The sequence below is a fragment of the Ornithorhynchus anatinus genome, chromosome 2, assembly GCF_004115215.2.
Source record: "Ornithorhynchus anatinus isolate Pmale09 chromosome 2, mOrnAna1.pri.v4, whole genome shotgun sequence".
In the NCBI taxonomy this organism is placed as follows: Eukaryota; Metazoa; Chordata; class Mammalia; order Monotremata; family Ornithorhynchidae; genus Ornithorhynchus; species Ornithorhynchus anatinus.
In genome coordinates, this window is record NC_041729.1 from 133,371,487 (window position 1) to 133,391,541 (window position 20,055).

Consider the following 20,055-nt stretch of genomic DNA (forward strand, 5'->3'; position numbering starts at 1 on the left):
GTAAAGGTGAGACCGACAGGCGTTGGTGACAGATTGGATGTGTGGGGTGAATGAGAGAGCTGAGCCAAGGATGACACCAAGGTTGCAGGCTTGTGAGACGGGAAGCATGGTCGTGTTGTCCACAGGGACAGGGAAGTCAGGGAGAGGACAGGGTTTGGGAGAGAAGATAAGGAGCTCAGTTTTAGACACCAGAGGAGCGGAGTGTGAGGGCTGGGATGTAGAACGAGAGAAGGGAGGTGAGGTAAGAAGGGGTAAGGTCATGGAGAGCTCTGAAGTCAATAGTGAGGAGTTTTTGTCTAAGATGGAGGTTGATAGGCAACCACTGGAGAGTTTTGGGGTGGGAGGTGGTGACATGCCCTGGACGTTTCTGTTGAACGATAATCTGAGCAGTGGAGTGAAGTATGGACTGAAGAGGGGAGAGGCAGGAGGTTGGGAGGTCAGAAAGGAGGCTGATGCAGTAATCCAATCAGGATAGAATGAGTGATTTTACTAACATGGTAGGGGTTTGGATGAAGAAGAAAGGGCAGATCTTGCTGATGTTCTAAAGGTGAGACTGGGAGGATTTGCTGACAGATTGGATATGTGGGGTGAATGAGAGAGCCGAGTAATGGATGACACCAAAGTTGCGGGTTTGTGAGACGGGAAGGACGGTAGTGCCGGCCACAGTGATGGGAAAGTCAGGGAAAGGACAGGGTTTGGGACAGAAAATAAGGAACTGTCTTGGGCAAGTTAAGTTGAGGTGGCAGGCAGACATCCAAGTAGAGATCAAATGCAATTTTCCAGATGAGGTAACTGAGGCCCAGAGAAGTGAAGTGACTTGCCTAAGGTCACACAACAGACAAGTGGCAGAGCTGCGATGAGAAACCATGACCTTCTGAGTTCCAGGCCGTGCTCTAGCCACCTACTCCATGCTGCTTCTCTAATAATAGTTGTAGTAGTTGTAATATAGTATTGCTGCTGCTACGACTAGTAATCCTATTATTAGTCCTCCTCCTCCTCCTCCTCCTTCTATTTCTTGAGTACCTCCTAAATTCAATTCACTGTGCTAAGTTCTTGGGAGAAACCAATAACCCCCCCCCCCAAAAAAACCCCAAACGTATCCCTCCAATTCAGAAAGTTAGATCAAATAGTTCATTTCTGTCCATCCGAAGGCCTAATGGCATAACATCGTCTTTGGAGAAAATTACTGACCAAAAACATAGCTTTTCTTGATTCGGTGAAATCAAATTTTATTGATCTTGGTGTGCCTTACGAAATGGTGCATCGAGGTTTTGAAACATGTTGTCCAGGAGAACTGAAAAAGTAGTTTTGGCAAATTCTTAAAGATTTTCCTAGAATCTTTTGCATATCATTGATACCAGTACGTAGTTTCAGAGATATTAGGCAGTAGGTGCATTCAAAAATCAAAAAGTAAATAGAGAGCTTTTTATAAGAGGCAGTAATAAAATTGCTCAAATTGTGACAGAGTTGAAATTCAGGAAATAGCTTTGACAGTAATAAAATATTAATAGTTAATTGAATTTCATAAATATGGGGCAGTTCCATTGTTTTAGCCATGGCAAATCATTTGGGCACTTGATTAGTAGCTAGATCTTAGCAAAAAGGTTTTTCTGAAGGAAGTGGAGATCTCATTCTAAGAGCATAATAGCCATTAATTTAAAGGAGTTTCAATTTTCAAACTTCAGGTTTTAATTGGCTCTTCAAAAGAAAATGCCATGGCAAAGAAAGGTTAATCGTGAAATGCATTCATGGGGCATCTTAATGACACTTGGTTTAAAATGCTCACAGAGTTCATGATGCCTCCGCAACCCCTCCCAGGCTTTTTCTCGGCATGGCTGTAATGATGACCAAATTTGTAACGATGACCAAATTTGTGAACTTTAAAGGGAATTGCATTATGTGCCTCTGCACAAGAGTCAGAAAGTTCAATCAGTGTAAAGAACTATGAAAATTATTCTAACAAACGGTGTAATGCATCCTAGGATCGTCTCTCTATGTTGCTGAATGGTACTTTCCAAGCGCTTAATACAATGCTCTGCACACAGTAAGCGCTCCAACCCTGCAGTTGCTGTGTTTGGGGGATACTTTTGCAAAAACTCATAATTTAGTCCCCAATTTTATTACCCCCTTGTGATTCATTGGTTGTTAATAAATCAACTCTTATTTATTGAGCTCTTAATGTATGCAGGAAACTGTACTAAGTACCTGGAGGAGTGTAATACAGCAGATTTGGAAGACATGATCCCTGTCTTCGAGTATGTCACAACCTGGTGGAGCAACTTGCTTCATTAGGACGAGTCGAAGCATCGTGGGAAATCTCTCCGTCTTCTAGTCCTAGAATGCCAATATCTCAATCAGTATCAAAAGTTTTTCACATACCTCCTATTGTGTGTAAAGAACTGGACTGGTCACTTGTCAAATAAATGAAGTGAAAGATATGATCTCTTGATTAAAGTAGACTTTAATTGATGAGCATGTCTTAGGTAGGAGTGAAAGAATAGAAATGAATAATAGACACAAGTAAATGAATTCAAGAATCACAAAAAGATAAATATACACTACTAATAAAATCCACCCTCAGCATGCATATGAATAATAATAATAATGTCGATCATAGCAACAATAATAATAATTAATGATAATTGTGATGTTTGTTAAGCAGTAAGTATGTGACAAGCACTGTATTAAATGCTGGGGTAATGCAAGATAATCAGGTCCCAGCCACGGCTCACAGTAGGAGGGACGCCAGGTATGGAATCCCCATCCCCCAGAGAAGCAGTGTGGTACAGTGGGAAGACCATGGGCTTGGGAGTCATAGGTTCTAATCCCGGCTCTGCCACTAATCAGCTGTGTGATCTTGGGCAAGTCACTTAACTTCTCTGTGCCTCAGTTACCTCATCTGTAAAATGGGGATTAAGACTTTGAGCCCCACATGGTACAACCTCATTACCTTGTACCATCCCCTCCCCCCGGCCCAGCACTTAGAACAGTGCTTGGCACATAGTCAACTCCTAACAAATGCCATTATTATTATTATTTTGCAAAGGAGGGAACTGAGGCATTGAGAAGTTAAGTGACTTGCCCAAGGTCACACAGCAGATTAGTGACAGATCCAAGATTAGAACCAAGGTCCTCTGACTCCCAAGCCTGTGCTTACCAAAATACTACAATTACTGTTAGTTGAGATTATCAGCTTAAGTTTTTATGTCTTGATCTACCTAGTTCTAATCAACCTATAAAAATCCAGCTTCCCTCTGCCAGAAGCGTGTATGGCAGAAAAAGGAATGATTTATTGAGTTAGAGCACGAGTAAGAAGGGAAAATTGATTAGATTTTCAGTTTCTTGAAGGCCAATAACAATGATTGCTACAGTTTTCATTTCTATTGCATTTCTAGTGTATGTGCCTTAGCATCAGATACTAGTAATACTAATAATTTTGGTAGTTGTTAAGTACATAAAAATTATGTACCAGGTTAAGCACTGGGGTGGATAAAAGCAAATTGGGTTGGACATAATAATAATAATAATGATGGTATTTGTTAAGCACTTACTATGTGCAAAGCACTGTTCTAAGCTCTGGGGAGGATACAAGGTGATCAGGTTGTCCCACATGGGGCTCACAGTCTTAATCCCCATTTTACAGATGAGGGAACTGAGGCCCAGAGAAGTCAAGTGACTTGCCCAAAGTCACACAGCTGACAAGTGGCAGAGCCAGGATTTGAACTCATGATCTCTGACTCCCCATCCCGTGCTCTTTCCACTGAGCCACTCCGCTTCTCTAATGCAGAAGTCTGCACAGAGTAGGTGCTCAACAAAGCTGTTAATGTCATTGGAATTCTCAAGTTTCAGCTCCTGTATGATTCAAGGACTTGATGATACTCTTATCTCTGAAAGGTTTCGCCTGGGGACTAGAATTGTCTTTTAATGATGATAATAATAATAATAATGGTATTTGTTAAGTGATTAACTGTGTGCCAGGCACTGTATTAAGCGCTGGAATAATGACTGTATTTGTCAAGCACTGTTCTAAGCGCTTGGGTAGATATAAGGTAACAAGCCTTAATCCCCATTTTACAGACGAGGTAACTGAGGCACAGAGAAATTAAGTGACTTGCCCAAGGTCACACAGCTGAAAACTGGCGGAGCTGGGATTAGAACCTAATACCTCTGACACCATCTTCCAGGTTCCATTTTGGGGTCTTAGTAATGGTATTTTTATTTTAGGACTCACTGTGTGTCAAGAACTGTTTTGACTGAAGGGGTAGATACAAGCTAATCAGGTAGGACACAGTCTCCGTCCCACATGGAGCTCAAATATATCAAATACATCCCTCTAAACCTGTAAGCACTCAGTACAGTGTTTTGCACGGAATACACACTCAATTAATACGATTGAATGACTGAATGAATAAGCAGGGCAGGGAATGTGTCTGTTTATTGTTATATTGATTAGACTGTAAGCCCGTCAAAGGGCAGGGACTGTCTCTATCTGTTACCGATTTGTACAATCCAAGCACTAGGTACAGTGCTCTGCACATAGTAAGCGCTCAATAAATACTACTGAATGAATATTGTACTTTCCCAAGCGGTTAGTACAGTGCTCTGCACACGATAAGCACTCAGTGGATATGATAGAATGAATCAGTAAATGGATGAATGGAAGTCTGGACTTACTGCTCAGTGCTATTTACTCTTTAGATGATAGGAAAAGGAGATGATAGAGTTTTTAATTTTCTCATATTGTCAGTTACACCTAAATGACCGTGGCAGCAGGGAGCATTTGAGGGGAGGTATTCAAATTGTCAGTTTTCTGTTTTGCTACACACCCGTTACTAGTTCTTGGCCTGTATGTACAGGGAAATATTTGTTATATGATCAAGCTTAACTGCTCTCAACTGAACTACGCTATCAGAAGCGATGGCTGAAATCACTAGATGGTTCATTTCATAAGATGCTACCTGGCAGTGACAAAATAAATGCTAATTACACCGAAGCAGAAAGCTGATGAAGGTACTTAGCTCTAACCCAATTATCTTTCTTCTTCATACTATTGTTAACATTTCTATTGCCGTATTGTTAGCAACATTCCAAGCGCCACAGTCTGCTTTGCAATTGGGAAGGAAGAAATCACAATACATTTATTTCCATGTAAATAAATCCCATTGTGGACACTTAAAATTGGATTCAAACAGCAGGGAAATCATAATGTTCCTCTTCTAATTGACTTCAGGTGCAGCATTTATTTCAGACTTGCATCTCCTCCCGTTGTTCTTAATAAGCGGAGTATGGATTTGTTACTTCCAGTAATTACTTTTATCTTAATTTTCTTTTTTGGTAATATTGCTTTGCCCAGGGAATACAGCCAGCGAATCCCATTCAAAGCCTCTCCTAAACCCCAATTAGTGAGATGATAACCCAGTCTCGTAACTTTAGCCTTTGTAAGGATAAAAAGCAGAATAGTTGGTATGGGCAGGTAGCTCTGCTGAGAAGTTTTCCACATGGGCATGCCTTTCTCATGTTTCTTGATTAAATTGACTCTAAAGCCATGAACCAAACTTCTCTTGGCTTGGTGGACAAGAGGCAGATTTTCCCCTTCCTCAAAACACTTCCACTCTCCAATCCGAGGGTCCTGAAGTAGTGTGCAAATAATGGGGGTTCAAGCAAAGTTCAAAACTAGACAAAATTATGACACAGAATTCTTCATCGAATAAACCAAGCAAGATTATGCTGTCATCTTTAATGTAGCCTTGGAAACTTTATTTTCATCAAATCTAAGAATTAGCCTTAATTATTCCCAAACATCCTATCACAGTCTTGACCCTAGAAGATCCATTCATTCATTCAGTCATGTTTATTGAGCACTTCCTGTGTGCAACACACTGTACGAAGAACTTGGGAGAGTACAATAGAACAACAAACAGACCTATTCCCTGCCCACAACGAACTCACAGTCTAGGAGAAGGAACAGACAGTCATATAGATAAATATATAGATAAATAAATAATAAACAAATAAATAAGCTGACAGTATCATGAGACCCAGTGAAACAGTGGCTTATCTTAGATACTTTTTTTGGTGGTGTGGGAGAAAATCTTATTATTTCCAAAGATCACTATATTGGGATCAAAACAATTTTCTTCCCATTTACAGAGTTTATAAGCCATGGAAGAAAGGCAAAAAAGCACACTTTTCATTGCAGAAACATTGTTGGGTGAGATTCCACTGAATTTCTGGTTTCACCCTGCTGAAAGTCCAGACCTGGTATTGCAGAGAAAAGGAATGACATCTGAGAATGAAAGTGGTAGGAAATTGTTCCAAAATTGTTATTTTCAAATGTTGTAATCCAGCTTTGGCGTTAAAAGCCCGAGGGTGTCTAGTAGCTTAAACCCCTGGTGAAATAGTCCATCCTGAGATCTTACTCTCCAGGTGCACAGAATGAGCTATTTACCAGGGGTTTAGGCTACTAAAACAGCAACAAAGGAAGAGGATAACTGCCTTCCCCTATCTGCTCAGCCTATCACCAGCCATGGAGCAGCAGGAGCAGGAATAAACAGAATGTGTCTGTTTATTGCTGCATTGAACTCTCCCAAGCACTTAGTTTAGTGCTCTCTACACAATAAGCACTCAATAAATACGATTGAATGAATGAAAGGAGCATAGTCATATCAGAGATGTCCTGAGCTGATCCAGAGAAGTAGGGTAGCTCAGTCAAAAGAGATTTGGGTTCTAATACTGCTAATTAACCCACTTTCCTGCTCGGTAAACTTGGGCAAGTCTATTAACTACTTCTCTGCACTTCCATTTCCTCATTTTTCACGTGGGGTTTAAATACCAATTAATAGTAATAGTTATGAGAACTTACTGTATGCAAAGCTCTGTACTTGCTTAGCACTCACTATATGCCAAGCACTGTTCATTCAATAGTATTTATTGAGCGCTTACTATGTGCAGAGCACTGTACTAAGCGCTTGGGATGAACAAGTCGGCAACAGATAGAGACAGTCCCTGCCGTTTGACGGGCTTACAACACTGTTCTAATCAATGGGGTAGATACAAGGCAGTCGGGTTGGATACAGTCCCTGTCTCATGTGGGGCTCACACTCCTATCCCCATTTTACAGATGAAGATAAGTGACTTGCTCAAGGTCACACAGCAGACATTTATTATTATTATTATCATTATTATGGTGTTTGTTAAACACTTAACTGCCAGTCACTGTACTAAGCACTGGGGTGGATCCAAGGGATCATCTAGCTTTGTTGCTGTATTGCACTTTCCAAACGCTTAGTACAATGCTCTACACACAGTAAGCGCTCAATAAGTACGATTGAATGAATGAATGAGTCCAAGTAAATCGGGTTGGACACAGTCCGTCCCATGTGGGGCTCACAATCTCCATCCCCATTTTATAGATGAGGTAACTGAGGCCCAGAGAAGTGAAGTGACTTGCCCAAAGCCACGCAGCAGACATGTGGCTGACCCAGAATTAGAACCCAGGTCCCTCTGACTCCCATGCTCTTGCTCTAACGGTTAAACTCCTAGGACTGTTTTCCCCATGTGATACAAGACTGTGGCTGATCAGGTTATCAGTACCTAGCACCTAGTAAATGCTTAATAAATACTAGTATTATTAATATCATCATTAATAATGATAAAAACTATGATAACTATAATGATAAAGTGTCCTGAAGGCTTCAGAGATTGTCCGCTGGATGACCGAGCAACTCTTTTTTACTCACAAAATAGAATAATGATGTATGCAGTCTTGATTCCTACAAGCCAAGCAATAAAGCCATATTTTCTTTGGGGAAGAATGACGTGAATGGCCATGATTGGAAAGATCTAGCAAATATTTGACCAGAAACGATCTTTAAAAAAACTCAAAAAACACCTTCTTCTAAATTCTGAGGATATTTGAGCAGGGGCGGAAATGTAACTGGCTCTGTAGTGAGTTTTTCTCTGGGCTTGATGACAACTGCTATTTGGCAGTAACATTTTGTAATTGAGAATTTTCACATTTTGGATTTGATTTCTTAATCAACAAACTAATAGAAATTATTTGCACATTTGCATAACAACCTTATTCAGAAAATCAGGCTACAGGATCATTTTTGCCAACCAACCTTGAAGGAAGGGGAAGATGAAACAGGGAAAATTTTGAGTCTAGGAATTGATGTGGTCATATCCCTTCCCTCTTCATACCTCTTTTCCCTCCTGCCTGGGAAATATTAACCCTCACACGAGCCTGGGATTATTGGATTCTGAAGGGCCCTCTCGAGAGGTTTGACATCATTATTTATATAAATGTCTGTAGTTGTAGGCAGGAACATATCTACCAGGTCTTTTATATTGTACTCTTCCAAATGTTAGAACAGTGCTCTGCACACAGTAAGTATTGAATAAATGTGACTGATTGATTGATTGAGCTCCTTCTATAATCTCATTCTTGAATTTTCCACTTCCATTCCCAGGCTTAGACTACTCTCTTTACCCAAATTCAACAGACCGTAGCTCGTCCCATTTTCAAAGATCTCCTAAAATCCCACCTCTTCCAAAAAAATCGTCCCCTATTAATTTTTAGGACACTACATTGTAGAAATCCATCAGTCATCTCTAGCACTTATGAATTTCCAATCAATCAGTCATATTTATTGAGCAATTAATATGTGCAAAACACTGTACTAAGCATTTGGGAGAGTACAACACAATACCACAGGCACATTCTCTGCCCACAACAAACGTACAGTATAGAGGAAAAGACAGACACTAATATAAATAAGTAAATTCTGGATATTTACATAAGTGCTGTGGGGCTGGATTTGCAGGGGGGAAAAAAAGGGAGAAAATCAGGGCAAAGCAGAAGGCAGTGGGAAAAAAGGAAATGAGGGCATAGTCAGAGAAGACTTCTTGGAGATGTGCCTTCGATAAGACTGTGAAAGTGAGGAGAGTAACCGTCTGTCAGATATGGGGAGGGAGGGTGTTCCAGGCGAGAGGGATGTAAGTGATAGGTTGGCAGGGAGATAGATGAGATAGAGGTACAGTGAGTTTATTCAATTGTACATTCAATTATTTAATTTTCTCTATTTGTAAATATTTTTATGTCTGTCTACCCCATTAGACTGTATGTGGCCCTTCTTTGTTTTTAACTTCTCAAGTGCTCAGTAAAGTGTATTTCACCCAGTGGATGCCCATAAATCCAATCACTACTGCTACTATTACTGAAGTTTAATTGAGGTTAGATATATAGCATTACAAGCACAGGATCTTAGATACCCCTGGGCCCTCCGCTGCTTCTCACCATTTGCTTATAGTCATGATGGTATTTGTTAAGCACTTACTATGTGCCAGGCACTGTTCTAACCTCTAGGGTAGATACAAGGTAATCAGGTTGTCCCACGTGGGGCTCAGTCTTCATCCCCCTTTTACAGATGAGGGAACTGAGGCACAGAGAGGATAAGTGACTTGCCCAAAGTTACACAGCTAAATGGTGGAGCCGGGATTAGAACCCACGACCTCTGACTCCCAAGCCCGTGTTCTTTCCACTATAGCCATGCTGCTTCTATATATCAGCTCTTTCCACCTCAAACATTTTGCTCCTCTACCTTCACTTTCTAATTGTAGTTCACCTTCAACTTTCTCACTTTGAAGCCAACGGTTATACCTGCTCACTCTGTCCACCTTAATTATAACTCTCTCTTCCCCCAAATCTGCCAGACCATAACTAGCCCCAACTTTAAAGTCCTCCTAAAACCCCACCTCCTTCAGGAAGCCTTCACAATCAATTCCCAGTTTTGTCAGCCTAACACTCTTAAGACAATGTTGACCGCATTTATATTCTCAGCACTCACGTAAACGTACGTATATATGTACATGAGGGATGAGAATATATATGAATGTAAAATATATAAACGTTTGTACATTTTGTTTTAGTCATATATTTAATCTGTATTTTTTCAATCATCTATTCAGCCGTTTCATCCTGATATGTTTCTTTTGCTTCTTGCTTTTCTTTGCTCTTCCTTCATAATTGGCTCTCTGGAAATACATTTTTTTTGGTCAACCTTATTCAATTAAGAGCAAGAAATGCAGGTCTTGGTCCTCGCATTCTTTCCTACATGCTTAATTCAATATCTAGCACTCGGTACTCAGAATTATTGTTTGATTGCTAGACAAGCTTCATTCACATGGACTCTGATCAAGAAAAGTAGGTATTTAGACACCATACTGACCAAACCAAATCTATGTTTCAAAATGGTAAGGGTATTCATTTATTCATTCATTCAGTAGTATTTATTGAGCGCTTACTATGTGCAGAGCAGTGTACTAAGCGCTTGGAATGTACAAATCGGTAACAGATAGAGACAGTCCCTGCCCTTTGACGGGCTTACAGTCTAATCAGGGGAGATGGACAGACAAGAACAAGGGCAATAAATAGAATCAAGGGGAAGAGCATCTCATTAAAGCAATAGCAAATAAATAGAATCAGGGTGATGTACATCTCATTAACAAAATAAATAGGGTGATGAAGATATATACAGTTGAGCGGATGAGTACAGTGCTGAGGGGATGGGACAGGAGATGGGGAGAAGCAGAGGGAAAGGCGGGAGAAGAGGGTACAAGAGTTTCGTGAGAATTAACAAGCTTGTCATGTAACAAAGTGAGAATTTTTAGGTTTTAATAGTGGAGTTGAAAGATCCAGTTAGGAGTCTTGCTATTTTAGCTTACAGTGTAGAACCATTGTTTTTTTCATGGTATTTGTTAAGTGCTTTCTATGTGCCCGGGACTATTCTAAGCACTGGGGTAGAAACATGGTCCGTGTCCCACAAGGGGCTCGTAGTCCTAATTCCCATTTTACAGATGAACTAATATAGACCCAGAGAAATGAAGTGACTTGTCCAATGTCACACAGCAGATGAGTAGCAGAGCCAGGATTAGAACCCAGGTCCTTCTGACTCCCAGGCTTGTGCTCTATCCACAAGGCCACGCTGCTTCTGAACCATCTTAGTAAGTTGAAACTATATTGCTTCTGGGCCATCATTTAAGATTGACCCCCAAACACTCAACCAATTAATCAGTGGTATTTATTGAGCACTAACTGGGACTTGGGAGAGTACAGTATGATAGAGTTGGTAGATACGATCGATCTCTCCCTACAGTGAGATACACAATATAGAGAGGGAAGCGAATTAGGAGGTATTAGAATAAAATTGAGAAGGTTCCACATATTTTAGGTTCCAAAACTATGAAGAAAGTCCATGGTTTTGATCTTCCCTTACTTACTACATGATCAGAAACAATTTATGTTAATTCTGGTATTCTGAAGTGAGTGACCTCCCTGAAGAGTGAGGCCCTGGGAGTCAGAAGGACCTGGGTTTTAATCCTGACTCCACCAGTTGTCTGCTGTGTGACCTTCGACAAGTCACTTAATTCTCCATGCCTCAATTACCTCACCTGTAAAATGAAGATTAAGACTGTGAGTCTCATGTGGGACATGGACTGTGTCCAACCTGATTAGCTGGCAACAACCCCAGTGCTTAGTACAGTGCCTAGCACACAGTAAGTGCTTAATATATACACCATAAAAAGGGTCTTTTTCACTTCATATAGGACATGGTTTTAGGATGTTTCCATCTCACTTAAACACCAGTTGAAGGAAGCTGGCTTTTTTCCACAACACATAATTTTCCTGACGAGCCACGTCACAGTCTGACTGGCCTAGTTAGTTAATAGTGATTATGGTATTTAATAATGCTTACTACATGCCAAGCACTGATCTAAGCACTGGGGTAAATACAGCTCAGTCAGGTTGGACACAATCCCTGTCCCACATGGGGCCCACAGTCTTAAACCCAGATGAGGTAACGAGGCACAGAGAAGATAAGTGACTTGCCCAAGGTCACACAGCAGCCATGTGGCAGAGCGGAGATTAGAACCCTAGTCCTTCTGACTCCCAGGCCCATGCTCTATCCACTAAGCCATGCACCTATGAGGGAATCATTCAGTATTAGCCATTTTGCAAGGGCTTTCTCTTGACCTACCCCCAAATAGGCCTTTTTTGTAAATCCGTTTACATTTCTGATTGCTTCTGGGAGAGAACGTCCATCTGTTTCTGTTTTACTGTGTGTGGCATTCAACCGCAAAGTAGGTTGGAACTCTGACAAAGGCTCAGATGAATATAAAATGCTTCCTTTGCATTGGTTCCAAGTTCCAGGTGGGGAAGGGCTGTGAGAAGCAGCGGATAGGATCGGGAGAGTACACACATACCCATTCCAAATGACCATCCAGTTTTGCCACTTTACCCATATGTTGCTGCCTTGGGGTTCCTCTCTGTCTCCAACCTGACATGGCCCACACTTGGTGGCCAAATGGCATGTGGCAGGACTTTGTCAGACCCGCCCATGGAAAGCCTGCCACATATCTTTTCCAATCCTCCGCCTGGAAAACTAATTCATAGGTTTTCTCCAAGTCCAGTCTATATCGTTTTAAGTATCCAAGAGAACAGCGTTTAGAGCGTATTTCTTTCATAGGATTAAGTGGATTCACAGAAAAGCAGCATGGCCTAGTGGTAAGAGCAGTGGTCTGGGATCCAGAGGACTTGGGTTTTAATCCCAGCTCTGTCATTTGTTTTCTGTGGGACTTTGAACAACTCACTTCAGTTTTCTCTGCCTCAGCTCCCTCATCTGCAAAATGGAGATTCAATACCATTTCTTCCTCCTATTAGATTATAATTCCCTTGTGGAACTTGATTAACTTCTCTACTCCCCAGTGCTAAATAAGGTGCTTGGCACTAGTAAGAGCTTAACAAACACCACAATCACTATTACTGTTCATTTTCTTGAGGCTTTGCAGTGTGGCTGGTGGCAAGAGCACTGAGAGCTAGAGAATCCAGGCTCTAAATCCTGGTTCTGTCCCTTGCCTGCTTTGTGACCTTGAGCAAGTCCTAATTTGTAATTTGAGGGTTAAATACTTGTTCTTCCTCCCACTTACACTGTGAGCCCCATGTCTGACCTGATTATCTTGTTTCTACCAAAGTGCTTAGAGAAATCCTTAATCATAATACTTTTTTTAAAAAAATGGTATTTGTTAAGTGCTTACTATGTGCCAGGCACTGTACTAATCACTGATGTAGTTACAAGTTAAATCAGGTTGGACACGGTACCTGTCCCACAATGGGCTCAAAGTCTTAATCCCCATTGTACTGATGAAGCACAGAGAAGTTAAGTCACTTGCCCATGGTCACACAGCAGAAAAGTGATAGAACTGAGACTAGAACCCAGGTCCTCTGACTCCCAGGTTCATGTTCTTTCCATTAAGCCATGCTCCTTCCCTTATTTTGAGTAGTCTCCTTATGTTGGTAACACTTTTAACAATCACTGTTATTTATTTAGCACTTACTAAGTGCAAAGCACTCTACTACGTGTTTGGATGAGTACAGTACAACAGACCTGATTGACATGTTTCCTGCCCACAAGGAGCTTACAGGCTAGAGAAAAAGCTTACAGCTTACGTAGGACTTAAAGGTCAGAAAATCAGGGTTCTATTCCTTTCTCCACCACTTGTCTGTTGTGAGACCCTAGACAAGTCACTAAACACTTCTGTATTTGTTTCTTCACTTTTAAAATAGGGAAAAAAATGGCTTGTTCCCCACTGCTTTCAAAAATGCTCAAGTCTCTCCTATTTAAAAAAAAAAACCCTTCCCTTGACCCCATGGATCCTTCCAGTTATCGCTCCATCTTCTCTCCTACCATTCCCCTCCAAACTCCTTGAGTAAATTGATCCATTCAGTCTCAAGTTCCTCTCCTCGAGTTCTGTCCTTGTCCCCTTCCAATCTGTCTTCTATCCCATTAATTCCACAGAAACCACCCTCTCAAGGTTAACAATGATCTCTTCTTGCCAAATCCAATGGAATCTATTCCACTCTAATCATCCTCAGCCTCTCGGCGGCCTTCTACACTGTGGACCACCCCTTCTCCTGGAAACATTATCCCACCTGAGCTTCACTACCACCGTCCTCTCCTGGTTCCTCTCTGTAGTGAGCCCACAGAAAGCTGCCTTTTTAGTGACTGACTGTGATCCCATGAAACACAACAAGGACGAGACTTCGCAAAGCCACTGATGGACTCTAACTGAGACAGGTGATGGCAGGCCTGGCGGGGGTGGTGGGGGGAGGCAGATCATGGAGGGAGGCGGAGCTTTCTCTCCCTGTTCTACCCCGTAACGGGCCTGGACCAATCAATGACTGCTAGGTAGAGCCACAGCTGCCAGGCCTAAGGCAGATAAAAGGCTTGGAGACGTTAAAAAAGGAGCTCACCCGGTGGTCACATAGATGCACGCCGGGATGTGGAGAGAATCATGCAGCAGAAGAGTAGTACTTGGAAGCAGAAAGAAGAAGCGTTGGCAGAATGGGCTTTGACCACAGACTGATATTGAACCCTTGGTGGAGTGAGGGAGTGTATGTACGCATCACTCCCTTGCACGTTGGTAAAACTAAGTAAAAAATGTTCACATTATAACCTTGGTGATCAGAGGTGTGGTTTGACTTCCACTACGTGTCACTGAGGCTCCCCGGTCCAGGAAGGTCCTGGTTGGTATGAACTGGAGAACACACGATACCCTCTTATGTCTCTGGCTGCTCATTCTATCTCTTTCATGCACTCCTCCTCTGCCTTCCACCCTCTAACTGTGGGTGTCATTCAAAGTTCAGTGCTGAGCCCTTCTATTCTCCATCTTCACCCACTCCCTTGGAGAACTCATTCACTCCCATGACTTCAACTATCACCTCTATGCAAGTGATTCCCAAATCTACATCTCCACCCTTGATCTCTCTCCCTTTCTGAAGTTTCACACTTCCGCCTGCCTTCAAGAAAGCTCTACTTGGATGTCCCCTCTGACACCTCAAATTTAACATATCCGAAATGGACCTCGTTATCTTCACATCCAAACCCTGTCCTCCTCCTGATTTTCCCATCATTGTAGACAGCACCACCATCCTTCCGGTCTCCCAAGCCTGTAACCTTGTCATTACTGACTCCTTTCTCTCATTGAAACTACATATTCCATCTGTTGCTAAATCCCATTGGTTCAATCTTCACAACATCACTAAAGTCTGTCCTTTCCTCTTCATCCAAATTTCTACCATGTTCCTCCTAACGCTTATCCTGCCCTGCCTTGATCACTGTATCAGCCTCCGTGTTGGCCTCCCTGCCTCCTGTCTCCTCATACCTCTCTCTGCTGCCTGGATCAATTTTTACAGAAACATTCAGGCCATGTTTCCCCATTCCTAAAGAACCTCCAGTGGTTGCCCATCCACCTCCACATCAAACAGAAACTCCTTACCATCAGCTTTAACGCACTCAATTACTTTGCCTCCCCCCCGCCCCCACACCTCACCTCACCTTTCTGATCTCCTACTACAACCCAGCCCAAATACTTCACTCCTCTAATGCCAACTACTCATTCTACCTCAATCTCATCTATCTGGCCACCGATCTCTCAACTCCTCGCCCAGGTCTTGCCTCTGGCCTGGATTGCCCTCCCTCTTCCTATGCAAGAGACAACCTGTCTTTCAACTCTGTCGTATTGTACTCTCCCAAGTGTCTAGCACCTTGGCCTAGTGGCTAGAGCATGGGCCTGGGAGTCAGAAGGACATGGGTTCTAATCCTGGCTCTACCACTTGTCTGCTGTGTGACCTCGGGCAAGTCACTTTACTTCTTTGTGTCTCAGTTACCTCATCTGTAAAATGGGGATTAAGACTGTATGTCTGATGTGGGATAGGGACTGTGGACAACCTGATTTGTTTATGACCCCCAAGTACTTAGTACAGGGCCTGCAACATAGTAAGTGCTTAACAAATACCAGAATTCTAATTATTATTATTTACTGCAGTACTCTGCACACTGTAAACCCTCAGTTAATGTGATTGATTGATTGATATGGGGAGTTGTGGCAGAGTGAGAGAGAAATCCTGGGAGAGTGCTGTGATATGACTTGGAGTTCTCAGCCCTAAATCCCAGTTGAAAGAGCCCCCTGGAGTCACTTGAGTAGCATTTGGATCCCAGTCAGCCCAGTCCTCCCATTCTCCTGTTCTTCTAGAGCAGGTTTGAGACCACCCCTAATCAGAGCTCCCCAGGTTCCTGCACCCCAATTGCTGCCACAACTCTATGGCTGAAGCAGAGGTATCTTTCTGAGAGGGTAGGGATTATCAAGGACTAGCTCATCACCTCCCTTCCCCCAGAAAGCTTGCAGACAAAGCTCTACTTCCCACAAGCTCTACTTCCCACTCCCATGTCTCCCCGATCAATAATAATAATCCCCCAGTCGATAATAATAATATTTGGGCAGCTAAATATCATTATTATTATTAGACTCATGAAATGTGTTGATGTAACAATTGCCACAAAAATACAAACTATCAATTTTATGGTGTTTCCAGTGAAAGTGTATGGTACCCGAAAGCTGGACAGTGGAAAAAGATAGGATAGAAAGAGTAACGATTCTTTTGAAATGTGGTGTTGGAAAAGGCTTTTGAGAATACCGTAGACTTCCCAAAAGACAAACAAATGGATTTTGGAGGAAATTAAGCCAAAGTGATCTTTGGAAAGCCAAATGACTCAACTTAGATTAGGGCACATAATCAGGAGGACTAAATCTCTGGAGAAGACACTAATGCTACGAAAGTCCAGGGAAAACGAAGAAGAGACAAACCGGCAGCTAGATGAATAGACACCATAACAATGATAGAAGAACCCTTAGAAAGGTTATGGTTTATGGCGGAGGACAGGACATACGTATCTAAAACTGAGCTCCTTATCTTCCCTCCCAAACCCTGTCCTCTCCCTGACTTCCCCTTCACTGTGGACGGTACTACAATCCTTCCCATCTCACAGACCCGCAACCTTGGTGTCATCCCTGACTCTGCTCTCTCATTCACCCTACACATCCAATCCATCAGCAAAACCTGCCAGTCTCACCTTCACAACATCGCCAAGATCCACCCTTTCCTCTCCATCCAAACTGCTACCGTGCTAGTACAAGCTCTCATAATGTCCCGACTGGATTATTGTGTCAGCCTCCTCTCGGATCTCCCTTCCTCCTGTCTCTCCCCGCTACAGTCTATTCTTCATTCCGCTGCCTGGATCATCTTCCTACAGAAATGCTCTGGGCATGTCACTCCTCTCCTCAAAAACCTCCAGTAGTTGCCATTCAACCTTCGCATGAAATGAAAACTCCTCACTCTTGGCTTTAAATCTCTCCATCACCTTGCCCTCTCCTACCTTACCTACCTTCTCTCTTTATACTGCCCACCCTATGCACTCCACTCCTCTGCCGCTCACCTCCTCACGGTCCTCCTTTCTCGCTTGTCCCGCCATTGACCCCTGGCCAATGTCCTACTGCTGTCCTGGAATGCCCTCCCTCCTCACATCTGCCAAACTAACTCTCTTCCTCTCTTCAAAGCCCTACTGAGAGCTCACCTCCTCCAGGAGGCTTTCCCAGGCTGACCCCCCCCTTTCCCTCTGCTCCTCCTCTCCTCCTCTTCCCCCCATCCTCTGCTCCTCCACCTTCCCCTCCCCTCAGCACTGTGCTTATTTGTATATATTATTACCCTATTTATTTTTTTAATGAGGTGTATATCGCCATAATTCTGTTTATCTTGATGATGTTGTCTTGTTTTGTTTTGTTCTGTTTTGTTTTGCTGTCTGTCTCCCCCATTTAGACTGTGTGCCCATTATTGGGCAAGGATTGTCCCTATCTGTTGCCAAATTAGTACAGTGCTCTGCACGTAGTAAGTGCTCTATAAATACTATTGAATGAATGAATGAATGAAAATATTTCCATAGAGTCTCTATGAATCAGAAACAACTCGACGGCACTTAATAATAATAATATTTTTGTTAAGCACTTATTATGTGCCAGGCACTGTACTAAGCACTGGGTGGATATGAGCAAATCAAGTTGAGCGTGGTCCCTTTCCCATAAGGGGCTCACAGGCTCAATCCCCATTTTACAGAGGAGGGAACTGAAGCACAGAGAAGTGAAATAACTTGTTTGCCCAAGGTCACACAGGGGAGAAGTGGCAGTGCCAGGATTAAGACCCACGTCCTTCTGACTCCCAGACCCATGTTCTCACCATTAGGCCATGCTTCTTCTCTCTGCTCTAAACTCTCCTAGCTTTCTTCTCCATCTCCAAAACGCGGGGGCTCTTGGAACTGGGTATCCCAAATACATTAGAAACGGTAGACTTGATCTCCGCCAAGATCACATCAGAACCCAGGATGTTCACCCACAGGCAGGCTGAGTGGCTATCCCGGAACCTCCGAGATGGAGTTACAGCGTCCAGGCAGCCCGGGATTTGACAGGAATGACCACCTCCCACTTGCTAGCCCAGCAAGTGGAGGGAAAAGACTAGCAAGCCAGGTCTTGGCCTGTTCAATGCCGGCAATCCCACTGGAGAATACCTGCCAATTGTGGAATGATCTCCAATTTCCTGACTCGGACTCATTCTTGTTTGCTTTCTCATTCAATCATTTATTGAGCGCTTACTGTGTGCAAAGTATTAAGCGCTTGGGAGGGTACAATATAACATCGGACACATTGCCTGCCCACAGTGAGCATTCTGAAATCCAGGAATTTGGAGACACTTCCTAGGACTTCACCTGCTGGAACTAACGTACTGAGATCGGGCGCTATCAGCAGGTAGGGATACTCCAGTTGGGTGTGCACCAGAAGTTCCTGCCTAGTGCCCTGCTCCTGGGAATCATCCATCGTCTCCTTCCTTAAGATGTCATTCCTGTTTCTTCCCTTTCTTTGCCTTAACCTACCCAGCCCCTGCGTCTTTATCATCTAGGCAAGCAGCATGGCTCAGTGGAAAGAGCCTGGTCTTCGGAGTCAGAGGTCATGGGTTCGACTCCCGGCTCTGCCACTTGTCAGCTGTGTGACTGTGGGCAAGTCATTTAACTTCTCTGTGCCTCACGTACCTCATCTGTAAAATGAGGATTAACTGTGAGCCTCACCTGGGACAACCTGATTACTCTGTATCTACCCCAGCGCTTAGAATAGTGCTCTGCACATAGTAAATGCTTAACAAATACCAATATTATTATTATCTCCATATCTTCCTATCCAGGTGTAGGCCACTTGTCTGCTGATCAAATACCGGAAATGCAGGAACGGGCGGGACTTCCAGCATGAAAAGTGGAGTGATTTAGAAAGTCAGTCGAATGGCCACATTCGACATTAAGTGCTTACTGCGTGCAGGGCACTGTACTACGTGCTGGGGAAAATACAATAGAATGATGTAATAGACACATTCCCTTCCCACAGTGAGCTTACAGTCTAGAGGGGAAGTAAACAGCGTGGCTCAGTGGAAAGAGCCCGAGCTTGGGAGTCAGAGGTCAGGGGTTCAAATCTCGGATCTGCCACTTGTCAGCTGGGTGACTGTGGGCAAGTCACTTAACTTCTCTGTGCCTCAGTTCCCTCATCTGTAAAATGGGGATTAAGACTGTGAGTCTCATGTAGGGCACCCTTATTGCCCTGTATATACCCCAGCACTTAGAACAGTGCTCTGCACATAGTAAGTGCTTAACAAATACTATTATTATTATTATTAATAAACTTGTTCCATCCTGCTGTATGTGTGAGCAGCTTTGGCATCGGCGTGCAGTAGTGCGTGCTTTCTCAAGGCATGTTCAAGTCCCATATTATCCCTGAGTTTTAGACTGTTAACCCCTGCTAGCAGGTGTTTATAAATGGTCTATATTAAGAAGAAGAATTGTGCTATTTGTTTAGCGCTTACTATGTGCCAGGCACTGAACTAGGGTCTGGGCTGGATATGAACAAATTGGGGTGGACACGGTCCCTGTCCCACGTGGGGCTCAGGGTTTCAATCCCCATTGTACAGATGAGGGGACTGAAGCCCAGAGAAGTGAAGTGAAAAGCAGCGTGGCTCAGTGGAAAGAGCCCGGGCTTGGGAGTCAGAGGTCATGGGTTCGAATGCTGGCTCTGCCACTTGTCAGCCGTGTGACTGTGGGCAAGTCACTTCACTTCTCTGTGCCTCAG